The following is a 20,935-nucleotide window of genomic DNA, read 5'->3' as shown; positions in this document are numbered from 1 at the left end:
TTCCTGTAATGAAATGCTTTTCAAAAATGAGGGAAAAAAACTGCTTACTTGCATGCTTGATCATACTGCCAGCGACACACAAGCAGCGAAAAATGTCCTTTCAGGCTGTCGACTTAAAGGGGCGAAGGTTAACCCTACACAGCTAAGTCGCTCTAAAACAGGACGAGGAACTCCCTTAACCAATACCGTAGAAGTAAAATAATGAACGTGTGCCAATAAGAACCCTCCTTAATTGTGGAAGCCAGCTCAAGCTAGTAGTAGCCATTCATGAAATCGAAGTCAAGTTATGTTAAAACTGTACGCAATACAGGAAGCACTATATTCCTCGGCTCTGTACTGGCCAAGCATCTTGCAGGTGATTACCACATCCTTTGAAAACCATCTAGATGGCCATTTAGTTTGGCTTCTTCAATTCGCACGATTCATTTATAAAAACTTAAAGCGGGAGGGGGGGGGGTGCAGCGCGTTTTCAAGATCATAATTTACTGCACTTCTACTGGCGCTCCGCCCAAAGCGGCCCCTTGTCACGTATCAGCCATGGTTGCCGCTGGTATGATTACTATAGCCCGCTAATCTGAAGTCAGCATTACATGAAAATTTCTTTCCGCTGGCTTGATTTTATTCAAAGTATCAAATTTACAGTGCCACCTCTAGGGCTTCCCCTCCACTGACAAGACATTGCCTGCGACGTCATTTCTCCATCTGCCTTTCAAAGTCATAAAACAAATATGGCCTCGAATAGGTTCACGTCCACAACACTACAGAGCTATATTCTCGCCGCAATCGATCATATCCCGTATTCAGTTGCCACTTTGTGATGATATAAGCTGCATGTCATCGTCTTCATTGAATTCAATCCGTGCGCAGTGGATCCAGAAGACATCACTATCGCATTAACTTCTTTCCTTAAGTTTACGAAGCTGACCCAAAATAAGTTTGTGCGCAAAATTCCCAAGCGCCCATTTCTCTGTTATTTTCCGAAGCCTTACTAATATGTCATGGCCTCGAAGCGCAAAGCAAAATAACTAAATCAGATGCAGTTCTTTAGTAACCCTGTGATATTTGACGCCTATGTACGACTTCTATCCGTCGACAGCATTTTATCTGGCTTCTGAACCAAACCTGTCCGACGCTTATCTGAGCTTTTACCGGTGCAGCAGTGTTAATGAAAGCCTAAACGTGTGCAGTTATATTAATACATAATACACGACGTGATAGTACTAAAATATTTATGAAAGCCCAATATATAAACTTCTCCGTGATATATATTTCATAAGCTACGTAGAACACTTACAATCCTCTGGGATTGAGATGCTGGCCTCAGCAGAAATGAAAACCAAACTAACGCTCTCTGCTTACCTTCAATGTGCCCGCCTTCCTCGCTGTTGAAGTTCTTGAGTCGAACTGAAAAGACGAAATAGACAAAACTCGGCTCACGTACTCTGATTGGTTCTTAGCTAATGAAACTCACACCGGTACGCTTGGTAAGTAGGGCAAGGTTCAGTTGCTAAAAAAAAATAAACCTATAACTGAAGTGGCTCACATGTACCAGTGCTGTACGAGTTTATACGTTTTAAACTTTATCTGCTATTGAATATTCTGCTCTAAGCTTTTCTCCAATCGTGTTCTGGCAGTAAATGCCCTTGCATTGGGAATTGGGGCACATTGAAACCACACCCGGTTGAGAAGAATTCGAGACACAACATACAGTGTTAGGCTGAAAACTAGCAGTGAAAGTGGTGGAATCGTTCAAGTCATAGCTAACTCAGCGATTGCATCAAGTTTATTTGGGATGTGGATGTTTTCCCTCCGCCAGTTGTGCAACAGGTAAAAACGAAACATATGCATTAAGAAGGTCACACACAGTGACTAAATGCGTCCGAACTACTTCTGACGCGACTAATGAGTCCAACAAAGATTTCCTGGGAGCGAGGCTGGTATCGTGGCAGTTTACGGACTCTGCTTGTAAAGCTGGTTGCATACGCATAAGGTGGCCTTACCATGGCCGTCTAGTTTAGATAATGACAACCGTTTCTCTTTTGGGAGATGCCATTTTTTATAGATGTCTGGCACGGTCATTACCTTGAATTAAGCTTCTTCATCTAGCCATAGAATATATACGACAATCTCCCGCTCCAGATCGCTGCAGATGTATTGCAAGACATCGAGTGAAGCTGTTGATTAGTGCACTCACCTTCCTGCTGAGTCATGCCGGCGAAAGAGAACAGCGTGGCCGCCGCAAGCGCCGTGAAGCAGACTACGGTGAGAAACATCCCGTACTTCCGCTTGGCCATCGTAAACCACCAGGACACCTGGTAGCCCAACTTCCCACTGCACACGCGAAACACACTACTTGTCTGAGCTCTCTTTTAGCTTAGCCTGTACCACCTTCATATATTCCCGTGATTTGGCCGCAACTTCGGCATAAACTGCATTCGGTCATCAAGCATGGTAATGTGTCTTTTACTGTTGCTTCCCTTGGCCCTTACCTCTTATGTAGAGATTTAGAGAACAATCTATTATTAGAGACATACTATGCAATACGGCGTTAATGTTATTGCTTGTTTCCTTTGTCAGGTGGCACTCTGTAAACAACACTTTAGTAATCATTATAGCTGCTTGTGCTATGACACTAGTCACGCCTGCACGCGAGTGAGATCCATCGCGGCAATGGAAAGAATTGAGGTGCGAAAACTAGTTTCATTGTAAACGGACATTGAATTGGAGGCGGTGACTAGAGTAATAGTCAAACCTCTTCTCTGCCAATGCTTCCAATCCCGGGTTTCTGAATTTTCCTAGGCAGGGATGATAAATGTCTATCTACCAGTGAACCTGCGACGTTGCAACATATTTGTGAGAGATATCGAATGCATGGCTAGCCGAGAAAACCGAACCTTGCAGGCGGTACCACTACCTCAATGACCACCCGAGGTGTGATGCTTTTACACTTATGGATCACAAACTCGACCAAGAATCTGCTTAGCATGTACAGGTTCAACACCAGAACCAGTTCGTTTCAGATTTCACCAGTTGCACTGTCGAACGACCATGCACCAGGATAAGTAATGAAGCGGGCTGCTACGGCGGTGGCCAAATGTCAATTTTCGGAAGAGTGGCCGTGATACATGTCCATCAACTAATTGCGAAAATCAATAATGAATATGTCACGCCAGCTGTTGCCAGTTTCGCACATGGTGATTTCACTTTTTGGACCGCTTGGAAACATTGCTGGCCAACCTCCTATGTACACTCCTCCGCGCTCTATCACCATCATTTAAGCTGCAACAACTGTCGGCTGTGGAGAGCACTGAGCCGTCGTGCCACATATAGGTCCCCTAACAAAGTATTACCTTTGCTCTTTTCTGCCCCTCGTAAAACTTCTTCTGTTTCTCTCGCCGAGCAATAGAGTAGTTGAGTGTCAGATGCACATACGTATTTTCTGCACAATATAGCGAGGACCACACATGAGAAAGTCAATCTAATTGTCATGTATGCATTACGTTTCCTGACGTTTCTTATATCGCACATCACCGATAATGCATACTTTGGGTTCGCTGTGAATGCATCCAAAGTAGATGACGTCAATCTTTTATTCACTTGAGCCGGCTAATAGACGTTGCCTTTGTAATACTTACTCTCTAAGCGCTTCAGTTGCATCAGCACGGGTATTCTTGTCGCCTGAAAAGAAAGTGGGAAAGATATCTCATAAAAACGATTACCTGCAAGTTATGCCCTAACTCTTTCTAACCGTGTGCGTAAAAAGAACAAATGCCTTTCTGATAAAGTGATGTTGAGGTGGTCTGAAAGGAGCTTTATTATATTACCCCGCAAGGGACTTCCGTTTTCTGATTGAGAAAGGAGTGAGGCAAGGCTGCATACTGTCACCCTGCCTATTTAACCTATATGCAGAGTTCATCATGAGGAAGGCCGGTCTAGACGAGTCTTCAGCTGGAGTGAAGATTGCTGGAAAACGTATCAACAACCTTAGATATGCGGATGATACCACTTTAGTGGCAGAAAGTGAAGTGGAACTCAAGAGACTTCTGATGCGCGTACAAGAAGAGAGTGAGAAGTTTGGGCTTAAACTGAACATTAAAAAGACAAAGGTCATGGCGTCTTGCCCTATCAAGTCCTAGAGCGTCAAGGGACAAGAAGTGGAGGCGGTGACAGATTTTCTCTTCTTGGGCTCCAAGATTACCTCGGAAGGAGACTGCAGCCATGAAATTAGGAGACGCCTGCTTCTGGGAAAGAGAGCAATGGTTAGCCTTGACCGCCTAGTAAAGAGCAGATACATTAGTCTGCCAAATAAGATCCGTATAACTCGTGCTATGGTCTTCCCAGTTTTGATGTATGGATTCGAGAGTTGGACTGTGAAAAAGGCTGACCGCCGAAGAATTGACGCGTTTGAATTGTGGTGCTGGTGAAGACTCTTGAGAGTTCCTTGGACAGCCAGAAGATCAAATCAGTCGATATTGTCGACCATAAACCCTGACTGCTCATTGGAGGGTCAAATTCTAAAGTTAAAGCTCAGCTACTTTGGTCATCTGATGAGAAGACAGGAGTCGCTGGAGAACGATTTGATGTTGGGAAAGGTTGAGGGTCGCCGGAGAAGGGGTAGGCAGCGAACGCGATGGTTAGATAGCATCCTCGAGGCACTGCAGATGAAGTTATGTGATGTTAGGAAGATAGTTAGAGACCGGAAAGCGTGACGTGACATGGTCCATAGGGTCACGAAGAGTCGGACACGACTGAACTGAACTGAACTGAGGCGTCGCTTAGACGTGTTTCCCCAATAGCCGAAGAAGAATAAGAACCATCTGGCGATAGCCTTGCAAGCATAAATGCGTACCAATAGAATTTATGTCCTGAACAGGCTGAATCTAAGTTCTACCCTTGTAGCAACACTTCCAGAACTGTTGATTAGAAAGCGGGAAAAGTCCAAGGGAGCATGGGTAAAGCTTTGGGGGCTACCAGCAATAGAAAGCGTGGAGCATTCGTCATTGTAGTTTGGAAAATAAAAAGAATAATGGAAGAGTATACAATGCACGCACATATGTGCCCGAGTTTACATACGAGGTGCTGGTGTTTGAGGAAAGAGATCGAAGATAGCAGGACTAAATAAAGTTGGCCTCCAGCGTGGAACAGCGGAAAGTCCTAGCTGAAGTGAGGGCTTAGAAACAGCGGGCTAACATTTTTTCTGGTGGCGCTTGTGCATGAAAGACCCTCCTGGTCTTAGAAATGCATCTCTAGTATTGTAATACGTCCGCGCTCACGATCAAGCTGTCTGCTTTACTGCTGCATGAAGCTGGCACGAAATACTTCGCGGATGCAAATACATTCGTAGGAACATGCGCGGCTCCACGAAAAAAAAATCAGCAGAAGTCCACAATAGGTGCGGCGTCCATTGTGAATCAACCACGTCGACGAAGCCGGCCATATCAGCATAAATCGACAAGCGGTGGCGCCATGACTCGCGAGTCCCAGAGGGAGCGCTACCTATGTCCCGTTAATGCTCGGGATGAGCAGTATGCACCATTTAGGGCTAGAATATAAATGAGGGGGTGGGGACAACACTGTGCCGTCCCTTCACCGTCGGAAATAACCATGTCGGTTCCGTCATCGGCGCTCCTTAATAGGTTCTGCTTTGGCGCTGCTCATGCCTTAGACGAAGTGCCCCTCTCTATCAACAAGCGGGGCTCTTATATTCGTCTTTCTTGGTGCTCTTAAAGGAGTATAGGCACCAAAAGTTGGCGCCATTTTTCTTTTTATTAATGATGCATAAGACATTCCTGTGTGTAGATACGCACGCAGTTTTTGCCTACTACCACTAAATATTCTATAATAAAATTTTATTTTCTCGCCAATTTCAGTTTCGGCAGCCGAGGAACCTTTAGGTCACAATAAAGTCCTGACGTGCAGCAATGAAAACAGTGATATAATCGCTGATTCTTCACTTGTAGGGGTTTTTGTTGAAGGAGCACGCTGGCATTATCATTGTTGCGAATTCAAATGACACAGGAATTAATATATCGCTGTATTTGCATCTTTTAAGTGACCCAGAATTGACTATGACGTCGCAGCCATCGCTTGGCTGTTGAAACCGTAGCCAAAACAGGTGAGGAAACAATTTGATTAATAATTATTCAGCAGTCGTAGGCGAATGTGACGTGGTGATTCGTGTACAGTAATGTCTTAAGCATCATCACAAAGGAGAGAACACGAAACCAAAACTTAAGTGTCTGTAGTCCTTTAAGTACTCCGCCACTCCCTGACGGCTGCGTCTTCTTTTGGGATACACGCGCCGCGAAAATTCTCCAGGGCAGAAGACGCCCTGCGCTTACGTGCATGGTCTAGCATATTAGGCGCTGGTGTCGCTGCAGCAGGCAGTGGCAGATGCGTCTCATTGGTCTCGACCTGGATAACTTGGGGACTTGAAACTACCCGGCTCGAGAACCGGTTATTGCAGGCAGGTCCGGAAGCTTCAACACCGTCCACGACAGCCAGGCTGAACACGACATAATAGACATCTCGTCATTGGAAGAGGCTTCTAAAGACTTCACATCGGACTTGATCGCTGAGCTCACCACGAAGTAGAATCATCACCTCATCCTCGATAGACACCAAGTTCTTCAAAATGCTCAACCGTGTCGTCATGAGCCACAGAAAAATCTGGACCCGAGCAATTCCGTGACGGGGAGGCAGGAAAAGCAGCGCCTGGCATGTAGGACCGAAGTAACACGCAGTCCTCCCTCGTATGCTCACAGCCACAGCACCAGCCAGTTGTCCTAATGCTCACATTATCATGTCTAAAGGCTCCGCAACGGTTTCAGCTTAGCGCCGCACAAGGCGAGCAGTAGTGACCCTCCGACACGAAGCGGAAGTACACGTGCTTTATGTCCCAGTACACTATAGAGTGGCACGGTAACCATCAGGAAGCGAGGTGAGCAAGTTATTTTTAAGTTCGCTATGAGTACCCCATTTATAATGGGCCCCTTGGATATGAAAGTGACGTCAACATGGGGTCCGACTTTTCATATGGAGCAATCGCACCAGCCAGCGCATTGTCACTGGCGCACGGTGATAGAGCTTCCTCGTTACCAGGAAGTGCCGTATATTCGGATATCTAATTTAGGATGACGGATTATGGGGTTTCCGAAAACCTAAGAGGTGGCGTGTGGTCAGAATCATGAGATTAGCGAAATTAAGGACAGCAGTCCCAGATGATACTGGCGGTGATCGTGGAGGTTATTGATAGCGCAATGGTGGCCTCCTTCTCCTCACCTGTAGAGTCAATAAAATTGAGTCTGCATTGAGACGTTTCACGTGGTTCTCTGTGAGGGCTAGCGCTTTGCAACGGCTGCTGTATAGATGGATCCATCAAGATAGGCTACAGTGGCGTCTTCTCCATAATGTCTCATTCATCATCTTGCAAGAGTGCGTAATCGACGAGACGGCGTCCCGGAATCGTGGACCAGCAATGGGCTAAAGGTTGTTCCCGCAACCTAAACTACAATATCAATTAGGCAGTCAGTCACAACAGCTTGTGATCACTAAAATAAACATTGCGCCTTGGAATGGCGCTGGATTGGCGCTCCTAACATCAATTCTGCAGATCGTTGTCCAGGCAAACAAAGACGGATTGCCGCGTCGGACAGCAGCTCGTAGACAGGACTCCAGGGGACGCGATGGCCAGGATTTATGAGTCAGCCTTGCAGCGCTAAATGATAACTTCTAAAGCAGCTGCCCAGTATGTTTCGCTTGGCCATCGTCAACCATACAAAGTTTGCGGAGCTCGGACACTCTCAAAATCTCAAGTAAACGCGTACATGAAGCATGAAAATGAATAATTCCAGAACAGTGTGGGGAACAGTCGCGGATGACTTTGGTCATTCTAGAAAAATCACAGGAAACAGTGAAAGATTATTTTCAAAATTGACGCATGAAGAGGCAGCCTCTATTATTATACACTCTCATTGCCTTTCTACCCCGTCGCGTCAAATTGGGAAAGCCGGAATGTATCCAAGTCACCTGCGGCGGAGTTTCGCCATGTTTCGGTGCATACCAGTATGCCGCTTTTCGCTTTTCCTACAGGAAAGTTGATTGCATCTAAGTTTGGTACAAGGCTTCGGACGATAATATAAAGGATGGAGAATGGGCTGAGCTTTGTCTTCTCCCAGGGGCTTTATAGCAGCTTTGGAGATCGGGGAGGGAACTTTTTTGTAGGGCGAATATCACGCGTGTTAGTGGTACTATCGATGACGATTTCATTGCGGCATACCCTGCCACAATTCCAATTTCGAATTCTTTTCAAATTTTACGAATGCAAGTAACTGATTCCTGGTGAAATCAATAGATTTTGTGAAATCTTCAGATACAATCAAACCCCGCTTCTTAATTTGTTAGCGCAAGAGCTTTTCTTTAATTATATGATGCACGCAGTCAATATATATCGGCTTGTTGTGTTATCATAAAACTTTTTTACTCTGTTTACTCTTTTATTCTCTGTGATTCTCATTCTCACAGATAACTTATGTTTGCTTAATTATGGAAGCAAACATACTCGGCCAACGTATTCGGTCAGTTTCCTTAAGGCGAAAAACAATAAATTTCAACGGTGGCCCATAACCTCATGAGTTGACGAGCTTCGACACAGTGTTCGATGCTTCCAACGCATGCTCCCAAGTATCGTTGGTATTTTCATTAAATTGTGGCACTTTTGGACAATAAGGATCTGATATCACCCAGCGCTCTAACTGTGCTAACGTACTACGGATTGTTTTGAGTCCATCCAGCAGCTATACTCGGCAGCACCGAATTTCATGTAAGGCTGTCATAATGTCGACAGGTTCCTGCGTAATAAGACCGCTGTCGTTCTCAAAGTCACCCGCTAAGATCAGCAGCTGACACTTGATAGCGAAGCAATCTGATGCAGCAACACTAAAGGCTCACCAGCACACGCAACACTGCCATACATGTCTGCACTTTCTAAACAGCCACAATATTAAATTTTACAATAATTCATAACATTCATCTAGCCGAAATGACTTCATGTACATCTTGTTCAGGCTATGGAGATGTGTGTTCTGAACAGTAATATTGTTGTTGTGGCTGTAGGAAGAAGGAAAAGAAAATGCACGGGCCTGCTACTGGCTCTGTAGCTGAGCCACCTCCGCTGCCTCGTGCAGATATAAGATAATATAGAGAACAAAGTTAGGAAGAGGGAAAGAAAGACGCGCGCCGCAACAACAGCCGTCGTCCACCACCAGCGGTGGCGCGTGCAATGACGGCCTAGAACAGATAAACATTCGGTGTCAGGCTAGCCTCCTGCCGCAAGCGGCGGTGACCTGGGAGTTGCAGGCTGTCCAAAGCAACCACATAAGAGGCAACAGTTAGCAATCAGTTTGTATTAGTATTTGTAGCACAATTTGCAAGAGCGCGAGAACTAAAGCCGTGTAAATTTCTAATCGACTAAACATGGCAACAACTGTTATACAAATAATCTTAAATAGTGATTTAGGGCAACATCTAATGCAAATAAAGGTTGCAAACAATGATTACTGCAATTGCACGCACGCCTTCTAGCCCCATTGCGGCCGATGTGGGACCTACAGCGGTTTTGTGTTGGCAGCCCCAATTGGGCTGGGTGTTGGTTTTGAACCTAAAGTCCACTTTCTGTTGCACGTGCCTTCAAGTTCTCCACAAGGGACCAATTTTGGTATCATGCGGGCCCTCCCGCCTTCCAGCCCCATTACGGCGCATATGGGATATAAAGCAGTTTTATGTGGGCAGCCCCAATTGGGCTCGACGTTGTTTTTGAAATTAGAGCCCACCTGGTGTTGCACAGGCCTTCAAAGTCCCCACAAAGGACCGATTTTGGTACCATGCGGGCACGCCCGCCTTCCAGCCCCATTACAGCCTATATGGGACCTAAAGCGGTTTAGCTAATGTTGCCTCATTTGGGCTTCACGAGGGCTTGCCCAAATTGAGCCCTTGTTCATATTTCACCTGCCCTCAAGTAACCTACAAGGGGCCGATTAGGCAGCATGTGGATATGTCCGTTTTCTTGCCCCACTACGGCCGATGTTGGTCCCACAAAGATTTAATGGGGGCGGCCTCATTTCGGATCTATGAGGGCTTTCCCATAAAAAGCCCACATTTAGGTTGGACTGCCCTCAAATATCCGGCAAGGGACCCTTGTGGTCTGGATGCAGGAATGTGCTCTGCATTAGCCCAAGAAACGCCGCTATGGGACCCATGCGGGAGGAGCAGGGGCAAGCCCAAATGGAGCTTGCCCACTTTTGCCCCATAGGGGACTGATGCAGGTTTTATGATGGTTGCCCCAGCCCCACTTGCCTACATCGGACTTACTGGGGCCCCACATTCTGTGCTACCTGGGGAGGACAATACAGAGAGCTATGGAATGGAAATTGGTAGGTGTAATACTAAGAAACAAAAGCGTACAGAATGGGTCAGAGAAATAACTCGAGTTAATCACATTCGAGTGGAAATCAAGAAGAAATGGGCATGGGCAGGGCATGTAATGCAAAGAGAGAATCACCAATGGTCGCGCAGGGTAACAAACTGGATCCAGTTGGAAAGAAGCCGCAGCAAGGAAAGGCACAATGTTAGGTGGGTGGATGAGATTATAAGTTCGCAGGGATGAAGTGGATGCAGCTCGCACAGGACACGGTTAATTGGAGAAATATGAGAGGTCTTCGCTCTGCAGTGGGTATAGTAAGGCTGATGATGACGATGATTAAATCTACATTCGCTTTCTCTCTTTGCGCTTTCGCGCAGCAGTTACATTCGCAAACCCCTCAGAGACTACGGCGCGGCACTGCTGTCCAAGCAGATACAGCGCCCGTTCAAATTGTGGCTTGGATATCGTCTTGTATCGAAGGGTACGTGATCAAATGTAAGTTCATGAGGGGGACATACAGTGCGGAAAGTTGTGGCTGTTCAACACGTGAATTTTCAGCACGCGATGATGACATGGTTTCCATATATACGGAACACCGTCATCATGTGATAACTATGGCATCGCCGCCGGCTGAAAAATGGCGTGTTAAATGTTAATGTGTTATTCAAACTAACCAGTAAAGCGAATTAAAGCCTTTCAATACCTTTCAAAGTCTACAGCTTCAACCAGTTCACATATTTTATCAGTAGATGTCACATGGTAATATGTTGCTAGGCGCATAGCGTGTGGAAATGACGAATGTTTGTTCGCTCTACTCATCTTCATATCAGGCTTATCCGAATCTATTCTGGGGATCTATCCACCAAATAATTGATGTTTTTGAAATCAAGCCTTGTGCACCTGGGTCTGTCAATCTATTGGAAAAAGTGGTCGGTTTGAGGTTTTTATAATTAGATATATTCATGGAAACCGACTCACAGTACATGTAAACCGACTCGCATGGGGAGGGTGGCTGCTTCTGGCCCTACAGGGCTGAGAATTGTAGGTCCCTGCATTTGCGGCGGGAGATCACCTGCCATCGGCGGTTGTACCTGTTGTAGGCCGTCATTGCACCCGCCACCGCTTCGGTGGTGGACGACGGCTTTAGCGACGCGCGTCTTTCTCTCTGAATCCTTTTAAAAATCCCAACACCCTCTTTTCCCTTGTGCTGTGCAGCCTTAGTGGCAATTAAAACATAGGAATGAAAATGTTGCAGATGGTCATTCAAAATAGAAACAAAGGTTGACACTGGCAAACAGTTGGCATGATTGGAATAAATGTCATCATGGACCAATTTAACTTGAGGTAGATGAGAACTGGCTTGTCGAAGAGAGCAAACTTCTACTGACAACGGAGTTAATAGCGACTGCACATATACAACCAATCTGTATGAAAAAATCAATTAGGAGGGGTAATGAAAATTGTGAACACGATTGGAAATATTCATATATTTTAGAATGGAATGTGCCGTCAGTTGCCGAAAACGGGAATCCAAAGGAAGTACTCGAGCTTCAGAATTCAAGACATTTAATGCCGCAAAACTAGGAAGGCCCAGGCAAAGCCGCAATGCTTGCCGTTCAATAAAGAGAAGTCGTCGAAGTGTGTAAGCCGCGCAGCCTGTAAACAAGACACAGCCGAATTCCAGAATATAGCGCACATAATGTTTATAGATCATAACAAGTGTATATCTTCTTATTCCATATCTCATGAGGCTGATGGGACGCAGTAAACCAAGGCAAACTCCCCTTTTCGCTTAATATGTTCAATATGAGGTCTCCAGCTCATTGAACAATCATAGATAACCCCTAAGTACTTAAGACTTCTCACCCTCTCTCTAGATGGCATGAAAGAGAAATAGAAACAAGTTGATTGACCGGAAGGACTAGAATGAAGAATGTATTGACATTTGGAGTAAAGTACAGATTGAATAGCCAAGATTCAAAAGCATTTAGGTAATTCTTAAGCCATGATATAAGATAAGTACATCTGTGGATGAAGAAAAGAAGGCAATATCGCCTGCGTAGACGTACAGGTGAACATCGTCTCGGAAAAGTAGTAACGAAAGGAAAGTATTGAAGAGGGGACCGTACTGAACCTTGAGGAATGCATTTCGGGTGAGAAAACGTGCGAGATGAAAGACCCCCTGATAACTGTAAAAAATCTATCTGATAAAAATTCTTGAATCCAGGAGAGTATGTATGTAGTTCGGAACTTGACAATTTATCAATTGAGAAATTGGTAGTCTGTAATCAACACTGTCGTAAGCTTTTGAAATATCTAAAGTTACTAGAGCAGAAATTATACCAGACCGACTAGCCAAACGAATTCTGCTCTCTAGGTCAATGCTAGTAGACAATATTGACCATATGGACGGAAGCCAATCTGTCTGAGAGTGCAGTAAGCCAGCGCTAACTGTGCAGCAACACGAACGCTGGTCGGCAGTGAACAACAACGTTTATCGACCAGAATCGAGATTATAAAACCTTTCGTGCTGAGAGGGTTACAGAAGCGAGAGGAAAGCAGTCACGCGGCTGCCTTCGGCACAAGAACGAAGGCACGCGGCTGCTTTCGGCAAAGGAACGCAGGCACGCAGCAGCTTTCGGTACAGGAGAGCAGGCACGCGGCTGCCTTCGCTACAGGAACGCAGGCACGCGGGTGCCTTCGCCACAGGAATGCAGGCACGCGGCTGCGTTCGGCACAGGAGCGCAGGCACGCGGCTGCCTTTGGCACAGGAACACAGGCACGCGGAAGCTTTTGGTACAGGAATGCAGGCACGCGGCTGCCTTCGCCAGAGGAACGCAGGCACGCGGCTGCATTCGGCACAGAAATGCAGGCACGCGGCTGCCTTCGGCACAGGAACGCAGGCACGCGGCCTTCTACACAAGCCAACAAAAAAAAAATACAGCATTTCTCCTCCCTTAAAATTGAAACCGCTGTACAGGTTTTCTTATCCTGTTGGATGGTCTGAGCGTGGGCCGCAGGGGGCAGTCAATTCCGACTGAACCAGTGGGCACTACGTTGTTGCTGGAGATGGTACTTCACTCTGGTCAGTTGCTAACGGCTGAGGGCTTTGTTCTTGCTCCGATTCAGTGGTTCTGGGCGTATGCACAGGTGGCAGATCCGCACTGGTCGCCTTGTCAGGGCCGCCTTCTAACTGCGCGCTTGCAGTGGCCTCTACAGAAGCAGTACCTGGCGTAAACTCTTGACGACGGCGGACTTGGTCGACGTGGCGCTGCACTAATCCGGTTGGCGTGTTCACTGTTATCATTCTCGCCCCCTACGTGGTCTGTATACTCCCAGGCACCCATCTTTGGCCGGCGCCATAGTTCCGCACTTATACGCTGCTGCAATGTTCCAGTCGCGACCGTCCGCCTACGAGTGCGCATCTCTGGATGGCAGACGTGTGTCTAGCCGGGAACGTAGCGGAAGGTGACCTTCCTTCTCTTTGGGGGGTTCCGCCTGTAGTTGAATAACAAACGCAGGAGGTTGTCTTCCAGCTGTTTGTCTCACATTTTCCGCAACCCGTCCTTCACGGTCCGAACCGCTCTTTCTGCTGCTTCGTTAGACTGGGGGTGTAAAGGCGCATCGCGCAGGTGCACGATATTGTTTCTCGATACGAAAGTGGCGAATTCTTGACTTGTGAATTGTGTGCCATTATTAGACGATTGTGCGTGGCACACCAAACCGGCAGAACATGCTCCTTAAGCATTGGATTGTAGTAGCTGTATTCGCGTGCTTCAGGGGTACTGCTTCAATCCACTTCGCGTGGGCATCAACCACCATTAGTATCATCTTGCCACTTAACGGCCCTGCAAAATCGATCAGAATACGAGACCACCGGTCCGCTGTCTTATGCCAACTCACTGGTGGGGACGCCGTAGGCAGTGGCAGGTTTTGCACGCACTTGCGGCACTGTGCAGACAAGTTTTGCATGTTCCTGTCCAGGCCTGGCCACAAAAACGATGAACGGGAGACTGATTTCATTGACGAGGAGCCCTGATGGGTTTCATGTAGCAGGTGCACCATCCATTCCTGCGCTTTCCGCAGTATCGCCATTCTGTTGCCCCAGTAGATATGACGGTGAGCCCAGGATAGCTTCAGCTTACGATCAAAAAACAGCAACAGGTCTCTCGCCATTCCTTTAGTCGTTTTAGGCCATGTATGCAAAATGAGTGCGTGACACTGGCTAACCTCAGGTCTTTGGCCGTCAGCTCCTGCAATTCGTGCGTCTTCACTGTACCTTCTTCCAGGGATTCCAATGAAAGGACATACTCCGGTGGTTCACCCTCGGTCCCCGGTTCCGTAGTCGGCGCTGGCAGCCTGCTGAGTGGCATCAGCTGTCAACAGCTGTTTCCCTGCTACGTACTTTAACTTGTACTGGTAGCCACCCAAGAATAGTGCCCACCGTGAATTCGCGCGGCAGCCATCCGCGGCGTCTGATGGTCACGCCTGAGCAGTCCCAGCAGCGGTTGATGGTCGGTCACCAGGGTCACCGACTTAGAAGATGGTCACGAAAGCGAGAAACGCCAATGAGGGCTATAGCCCTCATCTTTGGCGCACTACAGTGCTTCTCCCTCTAGCTGCGGGTAGTTTTGCTCTGCTTTTGTTAGTGTTCTAGCACGCTACCCAGTTGACATGTGCTCATTTCCTATAAAAGGAAACAACACTGCGCCCACAAAGTACGGAGATAAGTTACACTCTAATTTCAACTCCTTGTTAGGATCAAAATGCACGAGAATTTGTGCATTCTTCAGGCTTTGTTTAGCTCGCTCGAATTCATATCGTAAATAAATGTTTTCTCCTCCTCCTTCTCGAAAGCCGACTGTTGCGGCTGTAACCACATCCAACGGGTTCTTTTTTCCATGAGTCGATATAACGGGCTGAGTCAAGTCGACATACTCGGCAGAAACAGTGCGTAGTACGTGAGCATACCAAGCAACGAACGCAGCTCGCTCACGTTATTTGGGCGCGAGGCTTGCATAATGGAGTCTACGTTTTTTTCGTTAGGGTTTAGGCCTTGCCGATCGATACGATGCCCAAGTTAAGTCACTGATGTCTGCCGGAACTTGCATTTTTCGGCCCTAAGCTTGCCACCACGCTCCCGGAATCGTTCCAGCACTTTCTTGAGCCGCATTTCGTTGTCCCTTTTGACTTCTGACACTAACGTCGTCAAGGTAGGCTTGGATACCTAACAGCCTGCTGAGTACAGCGTCCATCTTTCTTTGAAATATAGCTGGTGCAGAAGCTATACGAAACGGAAGTCTGATGAAACGAAAAAGTCTGCAATGCGTTTTAATGGCACAAAGTCCGCGTGACACTTAGTCAAAGGGCACTTGATTGTACGCGTCCTTCAAATTCAAAGTGCTGAAGTATTAAACTCCATTTAGGTTCGCGAATATGTCCTCGATCACTGGAGGTGGGTAATGCTCTATATCAGAAGAGGTGATAAGACCCCAAGGGAGAGTAAACGATCCATTGCGCGAGACCTTATCACGGAGGGCGTAAGGGAGGGATCTGGCCTTACAGAATTTCGGCGTCGCCATCTCCGTGAGCTTTAGGCTGGCTGGATGTTCCTTAATGAGGCCCTGGTCTGTCGAAAAGACATACTCATCAAGCAGTCTGTTTACCATGTGGTCGCTTGGCGTGTTCCTTGCTAAACCCGGCACAGTGAGTTCTGTCATCGGAACGCCCGTCTTGCCAAGTGCCGCAATAATATCGCGGCCGCGGAGGCTCGACCCTGAACAGTCAAGCAAAATAAGTGGACAGGTTACGGACACATTTTAACGCGGTAGCGTTAAGGAGCTCGTGTCGCAGAAAAGCCGGTGTCGTCGGCGTCCAGTGAGCGATAAATACCGGCATCCACTTCATAAATAAACATGCACTTCATAAATAAAAAGCAAGTCCCAAGATGGGCTGGGTGGGAATCGAACCAGCGTCTCCGGAGTGGGAGACGGAGACGCTACCACTCAGCCACGAGTTTTTTTTTTCTTTATTTCCTGGCTTTGGTTCATACCATTTCACAAGAACACAACACGAATAACACAAAACAAAGCACATATTGGAAGGTCATCATCAGCCAATGTCAGGCTGGCTTCGTCTCAGTACATTAAAACTCCCGCAACGACAGCAAAGGCTCTACCCTTGAGAGCCATTCGGGAGGTTCAGCAGCCACTTTCTGTATGGCAATAAACCAATTCACACTTTCTCGAAAGTATATTCTAGCGGGTCGAGCATCCCTGTCGCAGTGATAGCCCGCCATTGTGGAGCGTCATATAGAGTGGAGGCCCATGAGCATGATTAAATCATACGGAACGCCATCTTCATTATCAATGCTTAAATACCGGATGCCGTGGGAGTCTAGTGGAAATTCTTTCTTTATCGTACGTTGCAAAACATCCCAGAAATAAACCCCTTCCCAACAATGCAAAAAAACATGGTCTATTGTTTCCGGCTGCTTGCAGATTAAACAGTGCGGCCCCCACGGTAAAAAAAAATCCCTTTCCTCCAAAAACTTCTTTACTGATAATGTTCCGGTGTGTAATTTAAAGAAAAATGTCTTAGCTCCTGGCGACACCTGCATTTTCTTTACTCTCTTCAAGACATCTCTGCCCGGACCTCCACTGTATAAGGTTCTGTACAAGGGTTGTGGCAAAACAATGTCACATAAACCGCGATACAGCTTTTTTCGTTTTACAGTGGACAAATATTCATTAGAAAAACGCACTGAAAGAAATCTTACACTAGCGATGACCTCCCTGTAATAACCAAAAATCCCACCCGTAGCTTCTTCGGTGGAGACAACAAACTCCGGCAGTAGGCGCCGTAGCCTAACTTGGCAGACGGTGCGTAAGAAAGGGTCCGAAGCATCCCGAAAAAACAAAAACCGGTTGACCACCTGCCGTAAAAACAGATGGCCGAGTCCCAAACCGCCGTCTTTTACCCGACGGAACAAATTCGTCCTGCTGCAGCGTTCCCATTTACCTGCCCAAACAAAAACGGCGAAAATCCTGTGTAACTTCTGTACGTTTACGCGCGAACAACTCAAAACTTGCATTGCGAACCAAAGTTTGCTGATAAAAAAAAGATTGCATACAGTAGCTCTGGCAAAAATCGACATGTTGGCGCCTTTCCACTTCTCGGCTCTCTCCCGTAGTTCGGTCATTTGCCCTTTCCAATAATGCTCGCTTTCGCAGTAGGTATCCAGCTCGACGCCCAAGTACTTGGTCGGTGTGTCTGTCCACGTAACATTGGCAAAGCGATCTGGTTTCGACGGCCACTGTCCATGCCAGAGCCCAAGGCACTTGGCCCAGTTCACCCCGCTACCGGTAACTTGAGAGAACTCACGGATACATTTGACAGCCTCGGTGATACTCTCCTGGTCAACCGTAAAAATAACGATGTCGTCTGCATACGCGAGCAGCTTCACTTCGGCTGCTTGTAACCTAAACGCACTAATGTTGACATTATTCATAAGTTTCATGCACAATGTTTCAATATAAATGCAAAACAAAAGAGGGCTGAGGGGACAGCCCTGTCGCACCGAACGCTGCAGTCGAATGGGGGCTCCCAGACTCTTATTAATAATCACTCTCGTCGTGCAGTTACGGTACGCCAGGGCCACACCCTTACATATAACTGAACCAACATTCACATGTTCTAAAAGGGAAAACAAAATTTCGTGATCGACGCAGTCGAATGCTTTTTCGAGGTCGATCTGAAGCATGGCGACCCCACCATCCCAGTGATCACAACACTCAAGGACACTTCGCGCCTTTTGAATGTTGGTCACTATTGACCTCCCTTTTATCCCACACGTTTGGTGTGGTCCTACTATATCCTTAATAACCGTTTGCAACCTTCGGGCCAAAACCTTCATAAAAATTTTATATTCAACGTTTGTAAGTGCTATGGGTCTGTAAGATGTTACCAGGCGTAATTTGTCTATTTCATCAGTTTTAGGAATGAGTACGGTGTGGGATGACCCATATGACGGAGGCAGGGCATTTACTGTGTAGGCATCGTTATAAATTGCGTTCAAAATAGGTGTGATTTCATACTTAAATTCTTTGTAAAAACCCGCGCTGAACCCATCCGGTCCCGGCGATTTACCGGCATTTAAACTGTCAATAGCGTGCTCTACTTCTGTTTCAGTTATCTTTAGTTCTAATCTCTCTTTCACTTCATCGTCCAGACGTGGTATCGTCGCCACAAACTTATTCTTAAAAGTGGTAGCGTCTACCGTGTGGGATGCGAAGAGGGTTTGGTAATGGGCGTTGAACGCTGCTTTGATGTGGTCGTTGTCCGCCGCCAAGGTACCTCCCCAATCTATTTGGTCGATGTGGTTCCGTTGAGCGTTTGCTTTTTCGAACCCCAGCGCTCGTTTTGATGGCGCCTCCCCTGCAGCTGTGTCTTCTGCCCTTGCCCTCACTAACGCACCTCGATAACGATCTTCGTCTATCAATTCTAGTTTTTGCTTTGTTTGCCGTATATCTTCAATCCATTTCCCCGGCGCTCGAGCTTCCTGTTTAAGCAACGTACGGAGCAGTGTCCTTAACTCCGTCTCTTTCTGTTTTTCCTCAAACCGTATACAGGTTGCCCTCTCTATTGCTTTAATTTTTATAGTTTCTTTACACAGCTCCCACTGTTGCCAAAGGTGCATATTTTTACTTGGGTTTATTTTTTCAATTTCTTCTTTTACTATGCGGGTAAAATGTTCATCCCGCAAGAGTTTATTATTGAATTTCCACATTTCCCACGAAAAAGAATTCCCTCTCTTTACCCATCCAAAAGAACATTTAACTAAACAATGGTCTGAAAACGATACCGGCTCTACTTCATAACTATTGCATTCAGGTAAGATGTCGAGGGATGCATAAATGCGGTCCAGCCTTGCATGGCTCGAACCCTGGAAGTGCGTGAGCTTTACGGTGCGGGCTCCCTCGAGACACTCTGCCACATCCTCGAGGTTACACTCCTCAACAATTCGCGATAGCACTTCAGTGCTTGCGTCTCGGTATGGCCGTCGGCTTGTCTTGTCTCGCGCACTAAGGACGCAATTAAAATTACCTAGGACGATCAGTTGTCTATCGGTGCAGAGCCGCTACTGGATGCCTTGGAAAAATTGCGCCCTTTCATCTGCTACATTAGGCGCGTAGAGACAGACGATCCGCCAATCCGTGCTATTCAGCGAAAAATCTAGAAGTGCATACCGGCCCGACTCACAAGAAAAATGACCAAGCACTTCAAGCCCCGGCAACTTCTTCACAAAAAGAACACAGCCAGCCGATGTGCCTACAGCGTGGCTAACCACAGCAAAAAACCTAGGCGTGAAACGTTGCACCATGCTCTCGGTCTCTTCCTCACCGTCAACTTTCGTCTCCTGCACAGCTAATGCATCAATATCATGCTCCGTTAAAAGTCGGTACACCTGGCCTTGTTTTCTCTTTCCTGCCAGACCTCTAACATTTAGCGTGGCGACCTTCAACGGTGATGCAGGAGCCATTTTTTAAATAAGAAGAAGAGACCGAAAGCACGGTGCTCACCTCCCGCGCCTAGCACAAGGCTAGGCGCCTCCGTCGCTGCTGGCGCCGTCCTCCTCGAGCTTCTGGCCGTGCTCGAGAGGCGCCGTGTCGCCGGCCCGCCTCTCGCTCGCAAGGTTTGAGCGAAGCTTCAACGTGGGCCTCCTTGTTTGAGGCGCCTTTGCTGGTGGTTCCTCGGAAGTGGGCGTTGCCTCCTTGTCGTCGCCGGTGCTGGTGTCGGCATGTGGGCGTTTCCCGGGGGTAGCGGCCGTGGTCGTCCGACCACCGCAGTTGTGCCGGTGAACCTCGCTCACTTCCTTTGCTTCTGCGTCCTTGGGAGCCGGCAGGCTCTCCGCGTCCGCTGAGGTCTCCTCGCTTGGCTGTGGCAAATTCACCGTAGCTGGCGCGAGCTCTGGCTTATCGGCAAGGGGGGCGTCGCCACTCGGAGTCACCGAGGTGCCCTGCGACACGGGAACCTTGTCCAGCACGTCGGCACCCTTTCTGCTTCCTCAGCCTCGGCGACGTCCATCAGCTCCCTGTTGTCGTCCTTCGCACCGAGCCCGGTCGCTGACGCGTAGGTGCGGACGCAGTCCTCGTCCGCGTGTCCATAGCGCCTGCACTTGGAGCACCTGGGCACCTTGCAGTCACGGTGAACGTGGCCTGTGCCATGACACCGCAGGCACTGCATCGGCCGCCCGGGAACCACCACGAGAGCCAACTCGCCGGCGACGCGAAGCTGGTGGGGCAGGTCGTCCACCTTCATACCTGGCTTCAACTTGAGCAGCACTGTTCTCGTGGTGGATCCCTTTTCCTTCATTCCAACGACGCGCCAACGCTCCCGCGTCACCTCGGTCACGTTTCCGAACGCCGCGAAAGCAGTCCGGATGTCCTCGTCTTGGACACCGTGCAGCATCCAGTGCAGGCGTAGCTTCACCTGCTGATCTTCAGGGTCGAATAT

The sequence above is a fragment of the Amblyomma maculatum genome, chromosome 8 (genome assembly GCF_055883805.1).
Source record: "Amblyomma maculatum isolate TAMU_Amacu chromosome 8, ASM5588380v1, whole genome shotgun sequence".
Lineage (NCBI taxonomy): Eukaryota > Metazoa > Arthropoda > Arachnida > Ixodida > Ixodidae > Amblyomma > Amblyomma maculatum.
This window is presented reverse-complemented; position numbering follows the sequence as displayed.